The sequence below is a fragment of the Giraffa tippelskirchi genome, chromosome 3, assembly GCF_054371585.1.
Source record: "Giraffa tippelskirchi isolate mGirTip1 chromosome 3, T2T-mGirTip1v1.2.pri, whole genome shotgun sequence".
Classification (NCBI taxonomy): domain Eukaryota; kingdom Metazoa; phylum Chordata; class Mammalia; order Artiodactyla; family Giraffidae; genus Giraffa; species Giraffa tippelskirchi.
The window spans coordinates 159,799,609-159,818,883 of NC_137277.1; the positions used below are offsets into that span (position 1 = coordinate 159,799,609).

Genomic DNA, 19,275 nt, shown 5'->3' on the forward strand with positions numbered 1-19,275 from the left:
CTCTTTTGTATGGTTTGGTGGGCATTTATCATGTACCTGACCTGCTGTATATTTCTCTGCCTTTTCCTTTTGTTTAGATTGCTGTGTTTGGGGTGCCCTTTCTGTGGGCTGGAAGTTTGTGGTTCCTCTTTATTGTGGAGCCTGCTCCCTGTGGGTGGGGTTGGACTAGTGGCTTGTCAACGTTTCCTGGTTAGGGGAGCTTGCATCTGTATTCTGGTGGATGGAGCTGGATCTTTTCTCTCTGATATACAATGAAGTGTCCAGTAATGAGTTTTGGGGTGTCTTTGAATTTGGTGTGGCTTTGGGCAGCCTGTCTTTTAGTGCTCAGGGCTGTGTTCCTGCTTTGCTGGAGAATTAGCATGGTATGTCTTGCTCTGGAACTTGTTGGCTCTTGGGTGGAGCTTGATTTCAGTGTAGGTATGGAGGCTTTTTGATGAGCTCTTGTCTATTAATAGCTCCTTGAATCAGGAGTTCTCTGATGTTCTCAACTTTTGGAGTTAAGCCTCTGCCTCTGACTTTCAGTCTTATTCTTACTCTAGCTCCAGGACTTCTCCATCCATACAGCACAGATGAGAAAATGTCTAGGTTAATGGTGAAACAATTTTCCACAGCGAGGGACACCCAGAGAGGTTCACAGAGTTACAAGGAAAAAAGAAGAGGGAAGAGGGAGATAGAGGTGACCAGGAGGAGAAGAGGGGGAGTCAAAAAGGGAGAGAGCAATCTAGCCAGTAATCAATTCCCTATGTGCTCTCCACTGTCTGGAACACCCAGAGAGATTCACAGAGTTACAAAGAGAAGAGAAAAGGGAAGAGGGAGGTAGAGGTGACCAGGAGGAGAAGAGGAGGGAGTCAAAAGGGGAGAAATCGATATAGCCAGTAATCAGTTTCCGAAGTGTTCTCCATATCCTGGAACCCCCAGAGAGATTCACAGAGTTGTGGTAGGGAGGTGATAGAGGTGACCTGGGGGAGAAAAGGGAGAGTCAAAAGAGGAGAGAGCAATCAAATCAGTAATCACACCCCTGAGTGAAAATGGATACTAAAGATTAGATTCTTAAAGGTACAAAATTGATAACAAATTCCAAAAAGCAAAGATTAAAAATTTAAAGTAGAGGTTAGACTCCCAAAAATACAATATTAAAAATAAAAAACAAAATAAATCACAAAGATTATAAAAAATATAGATATGAAATTTGCTTTAAAAATAGGATCTTTTTTGGCAAGGTAATAGTCATGTGAAGAGTTGACTCATTTGAAAAGACCCTGATGCTGGGAGGGATTGGGGGTGGGAGGAGAAGGGGATGACAGAGGATGAGATGGCTGGATGGCATCACCGACTCAATGGACATGAGTTTGGGTAGACTCCAGGAGTTGGTGATGGACAGGGAGGCCTGGCATGCTGCGGTTCATGGGGTCGCAGAGTCAGACACGACTGAGTGAACTGAACTGAATAGTAGGTTATAAAAATGAAAATTAAAGGACTAATAATGAACTTAAATTTTAAAAATATTAAAAAGTGATACTGGTAAAAGTATATCTAGGAATTTCTCTGGGGCTGTTGTGGGCAGTGTGGGGTCAGTTCAGTTTCAGATAGTTCCTTGTTCCAGCTTGTACTTGTTCTCAAGGTCTATAGGCCCCCTCCAATGCTTAGTCATTGTTAGCTACAGGGTTTTAATCTGTTGCATCTGTCACTTCTAGAGTGGTTCCCTCTTCTTTGTTTATTTTGGCTTCCTCTGTTTGCAGGTCTCTTCAGCGTCTAATTTCCATCCTGACACAAGGGGGTGAAGGTGGTCACTTATTTATGTTTACTTGTTCAATTGAGTTGTATGGAGGGAGGAACACTGCAAAGAAATATCGCTGGCATGTGTGGGGATGTGCCTTCCGGATCTACACTGATCAGGCTCCAGGGTGCTCAGCAGGGGTACTGTCCAAAGCAAGCCCTGCCTTTTGTGCACTTCCCAGGTCTAAGCCACTCAGGTTCAGGTTCCTGGGCACAGACTCGGTTCAGCATGTGGTTCTGTACCCTTCCCAGGTCGAGCAGCTCAGGTGACCAGGTGCTTAGCGCGTGCACTGTCCCAGGTGGGCCATGCATCTTAATCACCTCCCCCATCCCAGCTGCTCAGTTTCTCAGTGCGCTGCAAGAGTACCATCTCAGGTGTGCCGTGTGTCTCCTCTGGGGAACTGGTCTCAGGCTGTGACCCTCCTGGCAGGTGTCAACCATCCAGGATCCCAGGAAGACATGGTTAGCAACTGGGAGCCTGCTCACGGTTTAGTGGAAGATGCCAGTCTTTGCTGGAGAGATTGGACCAGCCGCTTGCCTTCAGGCTCTGGCTGTCACGCCTGCCTCTCTGCTTTCAGCGGGTGGGGAGGGACCTGTACACAGCCAGCTTGCTCTCCTTTGGTATTTACTCAATCCTTTGTTCTGTGAGCAGGCCAGGCTGCAAGTAAGAGCCTTTTGTGGGGAAGTTCTCTTTTTTTTTTTTTTTTTCCCTCTCCAGGGATGCCACAGTTTGGGTTGCTGTCTCACGTTAGTTCCCTCAGATTGTCCTCAGGGCATTCACCCTAACCCTGAGGGCTGGTAATGCAGCCCACACCTCGCTGTCCAGCCCCCGCTCGCTAGTGGCAGATGTGAGCGTCTGGCCTACTTCTCTCCTGGCAGTTGTGGTTAGGTGCCTATTCTGTGGGTTTTTTGGGTTTTTTCTCCTCCCGGTTATGTTGCCCTCTGAGATTCCAAAACTCTGCACAGACTCGCCTGTGAGAGCATTTCCTACTGTTTGGAACCTTCTCCTCCTTCATGACTCCCTCCCCAGGACGGGTCTCCATCCCTAACTCTTTTGTCTCTCTTTTTGTCTTTTATATTTTGTCCTACCTACTTTTGAAAAGAATGGGCTGCCTTTCTGGATGCCTGGTGTCCTCCACCAGCATTCAGAAGTTGTTTTGTGGAAGTTGCTCTGTATTCAAATGATCTTTTGATGAATTTGTGGGGGATAAAGTGGTCTCCCGTCCTATTCCTTTGCCACGTTGGGATAGCCCTCTCTTTTACTAGAGTTTTATATTCTAACTGGAGTCAATGGAATTAATAAGTAACCTGCTATCTATAACACAAGCATTGCCTTACGTACTATAGGAGATCTACACATAGAAGACTAGGCCCTCAAGGGATTTAGATACTTACCATGACATGAATATAAATTTCTATTATACAAGGTAATTTATGACCTGCATTAAACCAAAGGAGTTGGGAAAGAACTAATGATAACTTTTAAGATAGACTTCAGAAGTTAAGTAGGATTTTTATAGTTGGTGATAATGAGGAGAAAAAGTTCAGCTAGAAGTTACAGTGTACGTATAATGCAAGGAATGAGAAATAGAACAAGGGGAGTCCTGTTTTAGGGTATGTAAGCTATTTGCAGATTTTTGGTAGAAAATAAAGCCAGATGATATTAATTCTATGTTTTATTCAGAAGGCAATGAAAATAAAAGCTTTTAAGCAAAGAAATACTATGATTAAAGCTATTGGTTTAGAAGTTTAGTTTGGCAGGGATATGTAAAAATATATTGAGAACACAGAAGTTGGATTGAGATAGGTGTATTTTGCTTTGTAGCTGAATGCTTGTATTTTATGTATGGGTACTTAAGAATTATTTCTAATTTGGAAATTTCAACTAAATTGTTTAAAAATCTAGCATAGTTTAAAATATGAAACAAAATCCATCCTCTGGTGTTTAATGATCAATCCATGGCAAACTTCACAACATTAACATGATACAATATATAGCAATTAAATTTTGCAATAAAATTAAAATAATGAATACAAATAAATATACACAATAAATGTATAAACAAATAAATACAAAATCCTATTCTTAATGAACAGAGATTATTCATAACAGTAGCAGGCATATTTTTCCTATTTTTGTCTAATAAGTGTCTGTTATACTCTCTTTAAAGGCCAATATTGAAGTGTAGAAAATTTTCAGTATCTTTTATTTATAGTATCTTGGCTCCCAAAGAGCTAATATTTTCTATTTAAAAATATTCCAAAGTATATCTGGACTGTGTTGTTTAAATAAATTGAATTAAAAAGAAAATTAACTTTGATCAGCAAAATATAATAAATGAATGAATGAATGTTCATTCACATTCAGACACAGCTATTTTCTGTCTGACTCAATGGAATTTAAGTTCCATGAGTACAAAGACTTATTTTGTTCTCTTACTCACAACATGTAGGGGAGTGCTGTCATCATATAGGTTCTTGATAAATTTTTTTGTATGTATGAGTTAAAGAATACCTGCTTTTAATATAAAGGTTGAAGAAGGAAATGGCAACTCACTCCAGCATTCTTGCCTGGGAAATCCCATGGACAGAGGAGCCTGGTGGGCTACAGTCCATGGGGTCACAAAAGAGTCAGACATGACTTTGACATTAAACAAAAAGCAGCAGTATAAGGGTAGTATTTTAAAAATACCATATTTATGAAAGATACTAATAAAATTTTTCATAGCTCAGTTACCTACTCTTCTCTCAATAGAAGTTTACTTTAATAGACTGTTTCTTCCTTAAAAGGTATGTTTAGTCAGTCAAAAATTTGATTAGAAATTTATTTAATACTATTTTCATTGAATAGAATGATGATGCAACTTTTATTTTTCTTAATAATTTTGTCTTATGTGTCTATTAAGATTTATAAAGGAAAAACTTACTGTTATAACAATAATTAATTAAAATATAACCTAGTGGTGAAGAAGAGGTAAAGGAAATATAGAAAACATGGGATTATGGATTGATGGTGATGAGTGGTGAGAAATCTTGTTCTGCATATCTCAACTAACAGTCTTTTATCCCAGCTCCTTTCCCAGATGCCAATTTCACACCCTAAGCCTCTTTCTCAATCTACTTCTCTGAGGCTTGACTCACAGGTTAGTGTTCCCTGCTGCCATCTTGGTATAAAGGATCTTCTTTCTTCCTCTTCTCAATGAAATTGTTCTTTAAAATAACTGCATTATCTTGGTTAAAAATTTAGTGAAAAAATCCATGTAACTTGCTAATAAAGGATGCTTGAGACAAAGCATCTTTTTTTCAGGATTCTTCTACTGAGGTTTGCATTTTAAAAAGTGATATTCAGCAGGTTGTGTACTGCTTTGACTTATACATGAATGTGTCTAATAGTGGAAATATAAACACAGCTAGAAGGTAGAACTTTGTTCTTTTTATCCTAGTGGGACTGGTAAATTACTATATGCATAGACCATGGGACCTTGCAGTTTTCTTTTCAAATGATCTTCTATAGGCTGTTTATTTACTCATTCATCTAACAACTTACTATCACTAATCTTCTGTGTGCTGCATAAGAGAAGAATAAAGTCACTAAACCTGGACAGGATCACCCTTTACAGACAAAGCTATAATATATAAACCAATTAATAGTCTTTGTTTCTTTTTCTCATTTGCCTTTGTCCATTAATCACTATGTTACCACTAGACTGTCTTAAATCTCTGTTACATACTTTCAGCTGGGTAAATCTAAGCAAGTAATATTAGCTCAATTACATATGATTTTAGTAAGGATATCAAGTTCTTACAAATTCTCAAAGGATGTTGGCTATAAGCTAAGTCTCCAAACAGATCAGCATCTTTGGTATAGTCTGATTTATTGAAATTACCTGTATGCACAGGGAATCTTGAATATATTAGATACAACCTTGTTTTGGTGATATGACACTAGGGGAAAAAAAGAAAAAAAGGTACTAATGAATCCTATTACATAAGTCTATGTCAGTTCACTGCATTCTTTATTTATGGCATAATTTCTAATTTCTTTTGAATATCCCATCATAGTTTACCTACATTGGATACATAATAAATGCTGTTTTCTGAGAATTAAATATTAAGGAATTTTTGTTACTAAGAATTCTCATAGTTGCAGTGAAAATAATTTTATGTGCTTTGATCCTTCAATACTATTAATCAATCTGTGCTATTATCCAAACTAGCCCTGTCCCAACCCTTCATGGTAGTAAGCAACAGAGTATAGCTACATGATAGAAATTCCAAGTATCTTTTCAGTGGACAGAATTTTTTTGCCCATGTTTTGTGGCTGCCTCCCATCTCCAGCAGTTTGTTGCAATACTTAATTAGGACTGAAATAGATTAATCTGTCCCTGAACAGACTGAATGAAAAAATGATTTCCAAGTAATACAGAGTTAGTGAGACTCTTGGGCAGCCATTCAAAACTAGCAGAATGTATGCCACTGAAATACCCTCTACAGAATGACACAGACCTGACCAGAGATAACATTTATGTGTAAAAATAATATGTCAGGACTTTATCTAGTGGAACCTCAGAAATCTTAGGTGAGTTACTTCCAGTCTAAGATATTGATCAGACCTGTGAATTTTACTCTCTGCTCAAAATTTATTGTCACGGTGGCAAAGGAAAAGGAAAAGAGAAAATACATATCCTCACCAAAAAACTAGGAAAATACATCCTCCAAATGCTAGAAATATTGAAGAATTTTATAAAATATAGCTTATCTAAAACCAGGGTAGAAGAGGATAAAAAAGGTGTGCTTATACAACATTAAATACATACATACATATGTACATACATACATACACAGAAAAAAAGACTAAATTTCCATATTTAGTCTGCTGCTGGCTGAAACTTACCTTTCTTCTTTCTTGCAGACATTTATAAAAATATTTCAGCCAACTTAGTAATTATTAAAGATTAAAAAGTTAAGAAATATATGAATAAAACAGTGATAGAAACAAAAAATATTGTACTAAGTTCTTATGTATTATTAATATGGATATTATATTTTGAGAAAATATTAAATAGTCTATAAGAAAATACAAAGAGATTCAAATCACGATGTGGATCAAATGTCCAAATTTATCTCTGTAAAAACCTGGAAAAGTTTGAAAGGTTTGGAGAAAAAGATGTAAAACAATAAATTTATCATCCTCCATAAAGAGAAAGCAATAGACACTGTTTTATTCTTGACCCCTAAGTAAAGAAAAGTGTAATTTATAACTTATTTATTACAGAAAGAAAGAAACAAAACTAGAATTGATATAGTAAAAGAAATAAAGTTTTTAAGAAGATAAAGAATAAGAAAAGTAAAAGCATGAAATATAATGATAAATAATATTAGCTGCTATATTAAATCTGATTATATCAAAACTTCTTAAAAATGAAGGCGTCTCAGTTTATGTCAAGAAAAAACTAAATTTGCTTATTTTAAAAGCCACTGAAACATCATGACACCTACAGTTTCAAAATGCTAGGCAAATGTAATTTTAAAAACAACTTATGTTAAAATATCAATATTAAATCAAAGTGCAACAGCATAAGGAAATATAATACATAGTACAAGAAATATGTTTATGTAAATACCATTTAAAATCCACAATATAGATAATTACAGTTGTGAGCCAACACTTATTGAGTGCTTCCTGTGTGTCAGGCATTACTCTAAATGCTTATAAGTGGTTGTTCAAGTAGCTCTCGAATGGCCTATCAGTTAGGACCATTATTATCCTGATGCCCATTTAGAAACCTGAGACAAATAAATTAAGAAATTTGCCTTTCCACTTAACCAGCAGTTAGTAGATCTGGGATTTGAATCCATTCACTGACACTCTGGAGACCTTGATTTTTACATGACTTTATCTCCTTTTATAGCAGCCATGAAGTATCAGGTACCTATTGTTAAAACAAACAGAAAAAGCAACATCTCTGCAAAGAGACATTGAGAAAACTACCACCATAACAATAATGATGTTCAAATAATAGTACCTCATTTTTTAAGTAACTAAAAATTCATAGACTTAAACATGATACATAATAACAAGATAGATATAGATGCATATACATATAAGGTTTTCTGCCCTACAAACAAATTTTTGTTCAATTGTTAAGTCGTGTCTGACTCTTTGCCACTCCATGGACTGCAGCACACCAGATTTCCCTGTCCTTCACAATGTCCTGGAGCCCACTCAAACTCATCTGCGTTGAGTTAAGTGATGCCATCCAACCATCTTATCCTCTGATGTCCCCTTCTCCTGCCTTCAATCTTTCCCAACATCAGGGTCTTTTACAATAAGTCAGCTCTTCACATCAAGTGGCCAAAGTGTTGGAGCTTCAGCATCAATCCTTCCAATGGATATTCAGTACTGATTTCCTTTAGAATTGACTGGTTTGCTGTCCAAGGGACTCTCAAGAGTCTTCTCCAGCACCACAGTTTAAAAGCATCAATTCTTTAGTGCTCAGCCTTCTTTATGGTTCAACTCTCACATCCATACATGACTACTGGAAAAAACATAGCTTTGACTACATGGACCTTTGTTGGTAAAGTGACGTCTCTGCTTTTTAATATGCTGTCTAGGTTTGCCATAGCTTTTCTTTCAAGGAGTAAGTGTTTTTTAATTTCATGGCTGCAGTCACTGTCTGCAGTGATTTTGGAGAACAAGAAAATAAAATCTGCCACTGTTTTCATTTTTTATATATTTGCCATGAAGTGATGGGAGCAGATGCCATGATCTTACTTTTTTGAATGTTAAATTTTATGTCAGCTTTTTCACTCTCCTCGTTCACTTTCATCAAGAGGCTCTTTAGTTCCTCTTCACTTTCTGCCATTAGGGTGGTATCATCTGCATTTGTTGATATTTCTCCTGGCAATCTTGATTCCAGCTTGTGATTCATCCAGCCCAGCATTGTACCATATTCAATAAAGATGAAAACAACAAAATTAACCTGTTAATACATTAGAAAAAAAAAACACTGATACATTCCAAAATGTATCTTTGGTGGTAATAGGAAAAATTTCACTATAATAGACCAAAAAAAAAAAAAAATTGGGATTGCTGAAAAAGTGAACAGAGAGAAACTAATGATGGCAACTTCAGTATCTTTTATAAATTAATCTCATAAATAACATACCTCTGCTTTTCATGTGTTCTGTTGGTCATATAAAGACCTCTGTTATGATGTAACAGGGGAATACGTGGAGATCGTGTGGGGCCTCTTAGAAATTGGCTGCCACAGTACACCCTCTGACACTCAAATGAGTCATGTCCCCTCTTTCTGTTACTTTTTTTTTTGTAAGAGATTTGTATATTATACTGTAGGAACATTTGTCTCTGGGAAGATCAAAATGTCATTCAAGATGCTATTGTAAAGACAATAGAGATTTAACTGAGGTCTTTTGAACTAAAACCCCATGGCTTTTCTCCTATGGTCAAATAGAATGCCATATAGGTCTATTTCTGTGTGGTGCACTGTTCTCCAACATTCATAAGGTTTCTGTACTACTGAACTTTTGGAATTGCTGTGATTATTTGTTTTCCAGCTTTGCTTTATACTCTAGCCTTCAGTTTGCCCTCAGCCATATCCCACTGGTGTATATGTTCCAGATTGTTAAATTCTCTTTCTGCTTTTCCAGTTACCTTTTTTTTTTTTTTTTAATAGACATGAATACTATAGAACCAGACTTAATAGGATCACATGAATTGTAGGAGCAAATATATTTGGAATGAACACGTGTAGGTCTTTCTAAATTAGTCTTCTCGGGCTGCCATAACCAAATACCACAAACTGAATAGCTTAAGCAACATAAATTGACTTCTTAAAGTTCTGGAGGTGAAAAGTTCGAGATACGGGTTCTAGATGATTTGATTCCTAGTGATGGCTCTCTTCTTGGCTTAGAGAAGGCTACCTTCCCTGTGTATTCTCACATGGTAAAGAGGGTGAGCAAGCTCTTTGGTATCTCTTATAAGGAAACGTATCATATTAATCCTAAATTTACCCTTATGGCCTTATTTAACCTTTTTCACTTTCTTACATCAAAGAATAACATTGGGAGTTAGGGCTTCAACACGTGAATTTTGGGGGCGTGAAGTTTATCAAGTCTTTAGTGCTTAACTCTATGAAGAAAAAATGTGCTTGGACTTTGAGATATTAGAAATTTCAAGGGGATATTTTTAAAAAGGGGTTTGTGTTTATTCACAGTATTTTTCTCAATATTAGTACAGATAATGAACTTTTAATGCATTTGTTTCCAATAAGTAAGTTGCTCACAAAATATGATGATCTGTTGTTGCTATTATTTCAGAAAAATTTTTATTTCCTTCCTTAGTTTCGAATTTTAAAACATTCCATATTTAAGTTTAGTATTATACATTGCAATTTAACACAATTTTCTTTAAAAAGGAAAATTGACAAAATTTGCCTACCTAAGTTACTGGTAGTAATGAAGAAAATTAAAATAATGAAAATCACATTACCTAAAAGTCAATTTGAACTTGTTTTATTCACTTCAGTAGCCTCTTCTTGTTATAGTCACTAAATCTTGTCTGACTCTTTTGTGACCCCATGGACTGTAGACTGCCAGTCTCCTCTGTCCATGATCTTTCCCAGGCAAGAACTGGAGTGGGTTGCAATTTCCTTCTCCAGGGCATCTTTCTGACCCAGGGATTGAACTCACGTCTCCTGCATTGGCAGGCAGATTCTTTACCATTGAGCCACCAGGGGAGCCCAGCCTCTTAATAGAGAATCAGATTTAAGACTAAAGCAAATATATTATGTTAACAATCCAGTATATCATTATAATAATTTCACTATTATACAAGGGCATTGATACACCGTAGTAGATTGAGTTAAGCTTGAATTAAGCTATTCTCAACTTTCATCTTCTAGGCATACATACACACATGCTCACAACAGTCAAAAGGACTGTTCAACAAACATTTCTGAAGTAAAACAACTCAGTTAAGGAAGGAATCCATTTTCTGGGATTAATATTTGAGTTTCTCATTTTATTACTTTTCAAAAATACTATATACTTCACTGCATTTAAGGAAAATGTGACACATAACAAACATTGACAAGCTATTAAATATACTAAAGTCAGTAAGTGATATATGTTATAGCCAAAGCATAAGAAACATGTTCTTAGTAAAATATAAAATGATATTTTAACTTTAGAGCTCTAGCTAGCATTATATTGCTTCTATTAATACCAACTTATGTTAAATTTATCAAACTGTCTTCTGAAATCAATAAAAGAAGGGATTACTATGAAGGAGTAATTTTAAGTATAAATCAAGGCTATCGTGTATCCTTATGTTTTGATCCATTTTTCGCAAATTTTTTGCAAAAAATTCCCACAAAATTCTCTAGTTTCTTCTTTTAAAGTAATCCTGAGAAGTCAGTTGTTCAAGTATCTTAATTAAATTCTCTTTTTGATCACTTTTACTATTGAGTTAAGATATCATTGAATTATGTTCTTAGGAAGTAAAAGTAAATGCTTTTGTATTTTACATATATTTTTACAAAAAAGTTTGAAGCATTTTCTAGCTCTGAAAAGAAATAATAACAATGACCATTTGGAAGAAATAAAATATGTCTTCCATTAAGTTAATGTAACACAATTAAAACCAACTTCCAAGTTTTAGTTTCTAGCGTGCATGTGTGTGTATATATGTGTGTGTGTGGTGGAGAGATGGAGGGAGGAGGAAGAATGTGCCTGGTATGGGTCATTTGAGTTTACAAAGTAAGTGTATTTGACTCTTACACTTTAGACAACGTAAGAACACAAGATGATTGAGCAAAATACGGCACTTGAAAGTTAACTTCTTTGGCATTTAGAAAAATCATGAATTCTTTGCTGTTAGTTTGTTAATTGAGAACACTTTTTTAGTGAAAGAGTAAGTCATAGAAAAGTTGCACAAATATATTTTCATAGTATCATTATTTTAACAATTTTTATTATTAATATAATTTTAATATCCATCTGGAACTCTTGAAGTCCAAAATATGACTCATAACAGAATTTACAATCTTGAATATTTACTTTGTCATACTATTGTAAATTCTAAGCTTTTGTGACCAGTACTATAGAATATAATAAGTACTATTTGCTGCTATTGAAAATTTCGAGCATGAGGGAATCATTTTTTAATGAAGGCTTTAGCTCATAATTTTTTGTTTATGATTAAAAAGAAAGAACTCGGCTTGGTAAAATTAGTAGGAAATGCTAACTATATCAGTCTTTTAAAGGTCACTCGAAAGTTTAGCATTTTGCCTTGGAGATCAAGTAAGTTTAGAATGAGCCCATTCAAGTTTCATTAAGACAAAATTTGGCGGTAGTTTGTTTTTCAACAATAATAATAGTAATAATAATGGATGACCGTCTAAAGTAGTACTGAATGCCAAACTTCCCCCCCAATAAAATCAACCAAGATTTATTATATCATTTATTTGACTTATTTGTAATTAGTAAATAATATTTATTATGTACCAGGCAATAAGAGGTGTTGAGGAAGCCCTTGACATAAATAATGCAGAATATAAAATGATAAAGACATTACCTTAGGTTCCTTAGCATAGGGCTTCACAGTAATATTATTGTGGTGACATTAAAACAAACATAATTTGCAAACTCCCACACATTTCCCATACATCAGAAACAGAAGAGATCATGAAATAAAAGGATGAAGTGGAATTGAGAGAGATGAATCTCAGGATTGGGAGATTTTTGTGGCTAGTATAGCACTCTCTGCATATCCAAGCTGAATCCCAAAAGAGAAGTAAATTCTGCTTGTATCATTTTATGCATGAATGAATATAATTGAAATAATTGATATGTCATTCTAGCAAATCCAATTACATGAATATTATCAACTGACTAAAAAATCTAATTGCTGGTTACAGAACTTATCACTGAGTTTCCTCTTAATATGTTTCAAATTAACATTGTATTCAGGACTACATTTATGATTTGTGGAAACAGAATGCTTGGCAGTGTATATATATTTACATGTATACATATACATATGTGTTTATACATATAAAATATATCCAAATCTATACAGTATATAAAAAGTATGTAGCATATCAGAGCCTGCTTTTTGTCCTTTCAGCTTGGAGGATAAGACAGCAAAGCTTACTGTAACTATCTAACACCACCATTTTCTGTACTTTCTCCAGTCTAGTCAGCCAGTTCCACAGTGGGCCTTGTTTCTTCTGTAAAATACTGTTTCCAAGATCCACCACATCTCTTGGTACATGGGAAGTCAGTGAGTCATCTTAGTTGAGCATCTTCTATTTTGATTATTATCGTGGGCCATTTTAAGCTACATTCCATGGAACCACTGGTGTTTTGAAAAGGTGCTTTTAACAGAGTTTGGTGAAACAAATCAAGGGAGAAAGAAACCCACATCCTAAACATGGTTCTAAGGCTCTGTCCAAGGTGGCCTCCAACTCCACTGGTGCAATATGCCACTTTACTTGTCTCTCATTTCAGTCCAGAAGCCACTGGCCTCTCTGCTGCTATGCCTGAGCACCCTACTCTACCTGGACATCACTGCCTCAGATATCCACATGGCTTGTTCCCTCACTTCATTCAACTCTCTGCTTGTGATTCATCTTATCAAAGAGGACTTCCCTAATTACCTACTTAAATAATACATTCAACTAACTTTATTTTTCTTTATCGAGCTTACTAGATTAGGTTGTCTTAAATATTTATTTGTTTATTGTCTCAACACAAACAGAAGGATGAAAACTTTATGAGAGTTTATCAGAATTATACTGATATGTCCACACTGCTTCAATTCAGGTCAGTCACTCAGCCGAGTCTGACTCTTTGCAACCCCATGGACTGCAGCATGCCAGGCTTCCCTGCCCATCACCAAAACCCAGAGCCTACTCAAACTCATGTCCATCAAGTTGACGATGCCATCCAACCATCTCATCCTCTGTAATCCCCTTCTCCTCCTGCCAACAATCTTTCCCAGCATCGGGATCATTTCCAATGAGTTAGTTCTTTGCATCAGCTGTCCAAAATATAGGAGCTTCAGATCAGCATCAGTCCTTCCAAAGAATATTCAGGACTGATCTCCTTTAGGATGGACTGGTTTGATCTCCTTGCAGTCCAAGGGACTCTCAAGAGTCTTCTCCAACACATCAAAAGCATCAATTCTTCAGCCCCAGCTTTCCTTATGGTCCAACTCTCACATCCATACATAACTACTAGAAAAACCATAGGTTTGACTAGATGGATTTTGTCGGCAAGTAATGTTTCTGCATTTTAATATGATGTCTAGGTTTGTCATAGCTTTTCTTCCTAGAAGGAAGCATCTTTTAATTTCATGGCTGCAGTCACCATCTGCAGTGATGCTGGAGCCCCAAAATATAAAGTCTCTCACCATTTTCATTGTTGCTCCATTTATTGCCATGAAGTGATGGGAATGGATGCCATGATCTTTGTTTTTTGAATGCTGAATTTTAAGCCAGCTTTTTCACTCTCCTCTTTCACTTTCATCAAGAGGCTCTTTAGTTCCTCTTCACTTTCTGCCATTAGGGTAGTGTCATCTGCATATCTGAGGTTGTTGATATTTCTCCCAGTAATCTTGATTCCCGCTTGTGCTTCATCCAGCCCAGCATTTCTCATGATGTCCCCTGCATATAAGTTAAATAAGCACGGTGATAGCATATAGCCTTGAGGTACTCCTTTCCCCATTTTGAACTAGCCCCTTGTTCCATGTCTGGTTCTAAGTTGCTTAACCTGCATACAGATTTCTCAGGAGGCAGGTAGAGTGGTCTGCTATTACCATCTCTTGAGAATTTTCCACAGTTTGCTGTGATCCGCACGGTAAAAGGCTTTGGCATAGTCAATAAAGCAGAAATAGATATTTTTCTGGAACTCTCTTGCTTTTTCTGTGATCCAACAAATGTTGATTCTAAACACAATTTTGACCCTCCTACCATCTTGCTGGGGTTTCTCCTTTGCCCTTGGATGTGGGGGAAATTATTTTGGTGTGGGATTCAACATTCTCCTGTTAATGGTTGTTCAGCAGCAAGTTGTAATTTTGGAGTTTTCACAGGAGAAGAAGAGCACACATCCTTCTACTCTTCCATCTTGGCCCAAGAAAAAGAAATGCAAAATGGCAAAATGTTGAGGAGGCTTTACAAATAGCTGAGAAAAGGAGAGAAGCGAAAAGCAAAGGAAAAAAGGAAAAATATACCCATCTGAATGCAGAATTCCAAAGAATAGCAGGAAGAGATAAGAAAGCCTTCCTCAATGATCAGTGCAAAGAAATACGGAAAACCAGTAGAATGGGAAACACTAGATATCACTTCAAGAAAATTAGAGATACCCAGGGGACATTTCATGCAAAGATGGGCAAAATAAAGAACAGAAATGGTATGGACCTAACAGAAGCAGAAGATATTAAGAAGAGATGACAAGAATACACAGAGGAACTATACAAAAAAAATCTTCATGAGTGTGGTCAGTCACCCAGAGCCAGACATCCTGGAATGCAAAGTCAAATGGGCCTTTGGAAGCATACTCCCAACAAAGCTGGGTGAGGTGATGGAATTCCAGCTGAGCTATTTCAAATCCTAAAAGATGATATTGTGAAAGTGCTGCACTCAATATGCCAGCAAATTTGGAAAACTCAGCAGTAGTCACAGGACTGGTAAAGGTCAGTTTTAATTTCAGTTCCAAAGAAAGGCAATGCCAAAGATTGTTCAGACTACCTACTGCCCATTGTATTCATCTCACATGCTAGCAAAGTAATGCTCAAAATTCTCCAAGCCAGGCTTCAACAATAAATGAACCATGAACTTCCAGAGTTCAAGTGGATTTAGAGAAGTCAGAAGAACCAGAGATCAAATTACCAACATCCACTGAATCATCAAAAAACAAGAGAGTTCCAGAAAAACATCTATTTCTGCTTTATTGACTATGCCAATGCTTTTGACTTTTGGGATCACAACAAACTCTGGAAACTTCTGAAAGAGATGGGAATACTATACCACGTTGCCTGCCTCCTTAGAAGTATGTATGCAAGTCAAGAAGCAACAGTTAGAACTGGAACAATGGACTGGTTCCAAACTGGGAAAGGAGTACGTCAAGGCTACATATTGTCACTGTGCTTATTTAACTTATTTGCAGAGTACATCATGTGAAATACCAGGCTGGGTAAAACACAACCTGGACTCAAGATTGCCAGGAAAAATATCAATAACCTCAGATATGCAGATGACACCACCCTTATGGCAGAAAGCTAAGAAGAACTAAAGAGCCTCTTGATGAAAGTGCAAGAGGAGAGTGAAAAAGTTGGCTTAAAGCTCAACGTTCAGAAAACTACGGTCATGGCATCTGGTCCCATCATTTCATGGCAAATAGATTGGAAGACAGTGGCAACTATGACAGACTTTATTTTGGGGGGCTGCTAAATCACTGCAGATGGTGATTGCAGCCATGAAATTAAAAGACGCTTACTCCTTAGAAGGAAAGTTATGACCAACCTAGATAGCATATTAAAAAGCTGAGACATTACTTTGCCAACAAAGGTCCTTCTAGTCAGGGCTATGGTTTTTCCAGTAGTCATGTATGGATGTGAGAGTTGGACTGTGAAGAAAGCTGAGTGCTGAAAAATTGATGCTTTTGAACTGTGGTGTAGGAGAAGACTCTTGAGAGTCCCTTGGACTGCAAGGAGATCCAACCAGTCCATCCTAAAGGAGATCAGTCCTGGGTATTCATTGGAAGGACTGATGTTGAAGCTAAAACTCCAATACTTTGGCCACCTCACACGAAGAGTTGACTCATTGGAAAAGACCCTGCTGGGAAGGACTGGAGGCAGGAGGAGAAGGGGACAACAGAGGATGAGGTGGCTGGATGGCATCACCGATTCGATGGACAGGAGTTTGGGTAAACTCCGGGAGTTGGTGATGGACAGGGAGACCTGGTGTTCTCGATTCATGGGGTCGCAAAGAGTCAGACACGAGTGAGCGACTGAATTGAACTGAACTTTAACATTCTTTGGCATTGCCTTTGTTTGAGATTGGAATGAAAACTGACCTTTTCCAGTCCTGTGGCTAATGCTGACTTTTCAAAATTAGTTGGCACATTGAGTGCAGCACTTTCACAGCATCATCTTTTAGGACTTGAAATAGCTCAACTGGAATTCCATCACCTCCACTAGCTTTGTTGGTAGTGATGCTTCCTAAGGCCTACTTGACTTTACATTCCAGGATGTCTGGCTCTTGGTGAGTGATCACACCATCGTGTTTATCTGGGTCATGAGTATCTTTTTTGTATAGTTCTTCCATGTATTCTTGCCACATTTTCTTAATATTTTCTGCTTCTGTTGGGTCCATACCATTTCTGTCCTTTATTGTGCCCATCTTTGCATGAAGTATTCCCTTGTCATCTCTAATTTTCTTGAAGAGATCTCTAGTCTTTCCCATTCTGTTGTTTTCCTCTATTTCTTTACATTGATCACCTCCTTGCTATTCTTTGGAACTCTGCATTCAGATATAGCTGCTTTCGGTATAGCTTTCTTTTTTCCATTTACCTTTCGCTTCTCTTCTCTTCTCAGTTATTTGTAATGCCTCCTCAGACAACCATTTTGACGTTTTGCTTTTCTTTTTTCTTGGGGATGGTCTTGATCACTGCTTCCTGCACAGTGTCACAAACCTCCATTCATAGTTCTTCAGGCACTCTGTCTATCAGATCTAATCTCTTCAATCTATTTGTCATTTCCACTGTATAATTATAAGGAATTTGATGTAGGTCATACCTGAATAGCATAGTGGTTTTCCCTACTTTCTTCAATGTAAGTCTGAATTTTGCAATAAGAAGTTCATGATCTGAGCCACAGTCAGCTCCCTGTCTTGTTTTTGCTGACTGTGTAGAGCTTCTCTATCTTTGGCTGCAAAAAATATAATCAGACTGATTTTGGTATTCACCATCTGGTGATGTCCATGTGTAGTGTCTTCTTTTGTGTTGTTGGAAGAGGGTGTTTGCTCTGACCAGTGCATTCTCTTGACATAACTCTGTTAACCTTTGCCCTGCTTCAGTTTGTACTCCTAGGTCAAACTTGCCTGTTACTCCAGCTGTCTCTTGACTTCCTACTTTTACCTTCCAGTTCCCTATGATGAAAAAAACATCTTTTTTTGGGTGTTAGTTCTACAAGGTCTTGTAGGTAATCATAGAACCATTCAACTTCAGCTTCTTTGGCATTAGTGGTTAAGGAATAGACTTGGATTACTGTTGTATTGAATCGTTTGCTTTGGAAATGAACAGAGATAATTCTGTCATTTTGGGGATTGCACTGAAGTAACTGCATTTCAGAATCTTTTGTTGACCTTGAGGTCTACTGAATTTCTTTTAAGGGATTCTTGCCCTCAGTAGTAGATATATGGTCATCTGAATTAAATTCACCCATCCCAGTCTATTTTAGTTTGCTGATTCCTAAAATGTCGATGTTCACTCTTGCCATCTCCTGTTTGACCACTTCCAATTTGCCTTGATTCATGGACATAACATTCCAGGTTCCTATGTAATATTGTTCTTTGCAGCATCGCTCTTTTCTTCCTTCACCAGTCACATCTACACCTGGGCATTGTTTTCTTTTTGGCTCCATTTCTTCATTCTTTCTGTAGTTATTTCTCCACTGTTTAGAATATTTCTATTTCTATATTTGATATATTCTGTAATTTTCTAAACAGAGGTCCTCAAAAAGGACATCATAAATAAATAAAGGAAAAAATGAGTCTCTCATATCCATGTCAACCAGTTTTGGGGTTTTGTTTCTCTATGTAACACAATGGGCTTTTTAAAGCACTTTTTTCTGTAACAAAATCTCTATGTCTAAAAAAAGTTTGATAAAAATAATCAATTTATGAAAGCAGTGATATGTAGTGTAAGTTCTAAGTATGTTTGTGATGCTATTGAAAATAATTCTATAAATTATTAAATCATCTTACAAAAATACTAGTTTATCAAACTTGTACCCAACAGTTGACACAAATTTTTAAGCTAAGAAATGCTCAAGTTCTCATATTTCTTTAGTAAATATAGAAGATTTTAAGCCATACCTTTCTATAACTTGTGAAATTGGGTAAAAAGAAACTGCTGCTGCTGCTGCTAAGTCGCTTCAGTCGTGTCCGACTCTGTGCGACCCCATAGACGGCAGCCACTGGGCTCCGACGTCCCTGGGATTCTCCAGGCAAGAATACTGGAGTGGGTTGCCATTTCCTTCTCCAGTGCATGAAAGGGAAAAGGGAAAGTGAAGTTGCTCAGTCGTGTCCGACTCTTAGCGACCCCGTGGACTGTGGCCTACCAGGCTCCTCCATCCATGGGATTTTCCAGGCAAGAGTACTGGAATGGGGTGCCATTGCCTTCTCCAAAAAAGAAACTAAACCCTGTATATATCTGTACCAGTTTAATAAAACATAAGCATTTGTCTTTTTAATA

General features: G+C 37.0%; 1 protein-coding gene across 7 annotated transcripts in view; it reads left to right on the forward strand.

Moving 5' to 3' along the window:
* SPAG16 (sperm associated antigen 16) overlaps positions 1-19,275 on the forward strand; it is a 981,998-nt gene that overhangs the window by 523,977 nt on the left and 438,746 nt on the right. The window lies entirely within an intron of this gene.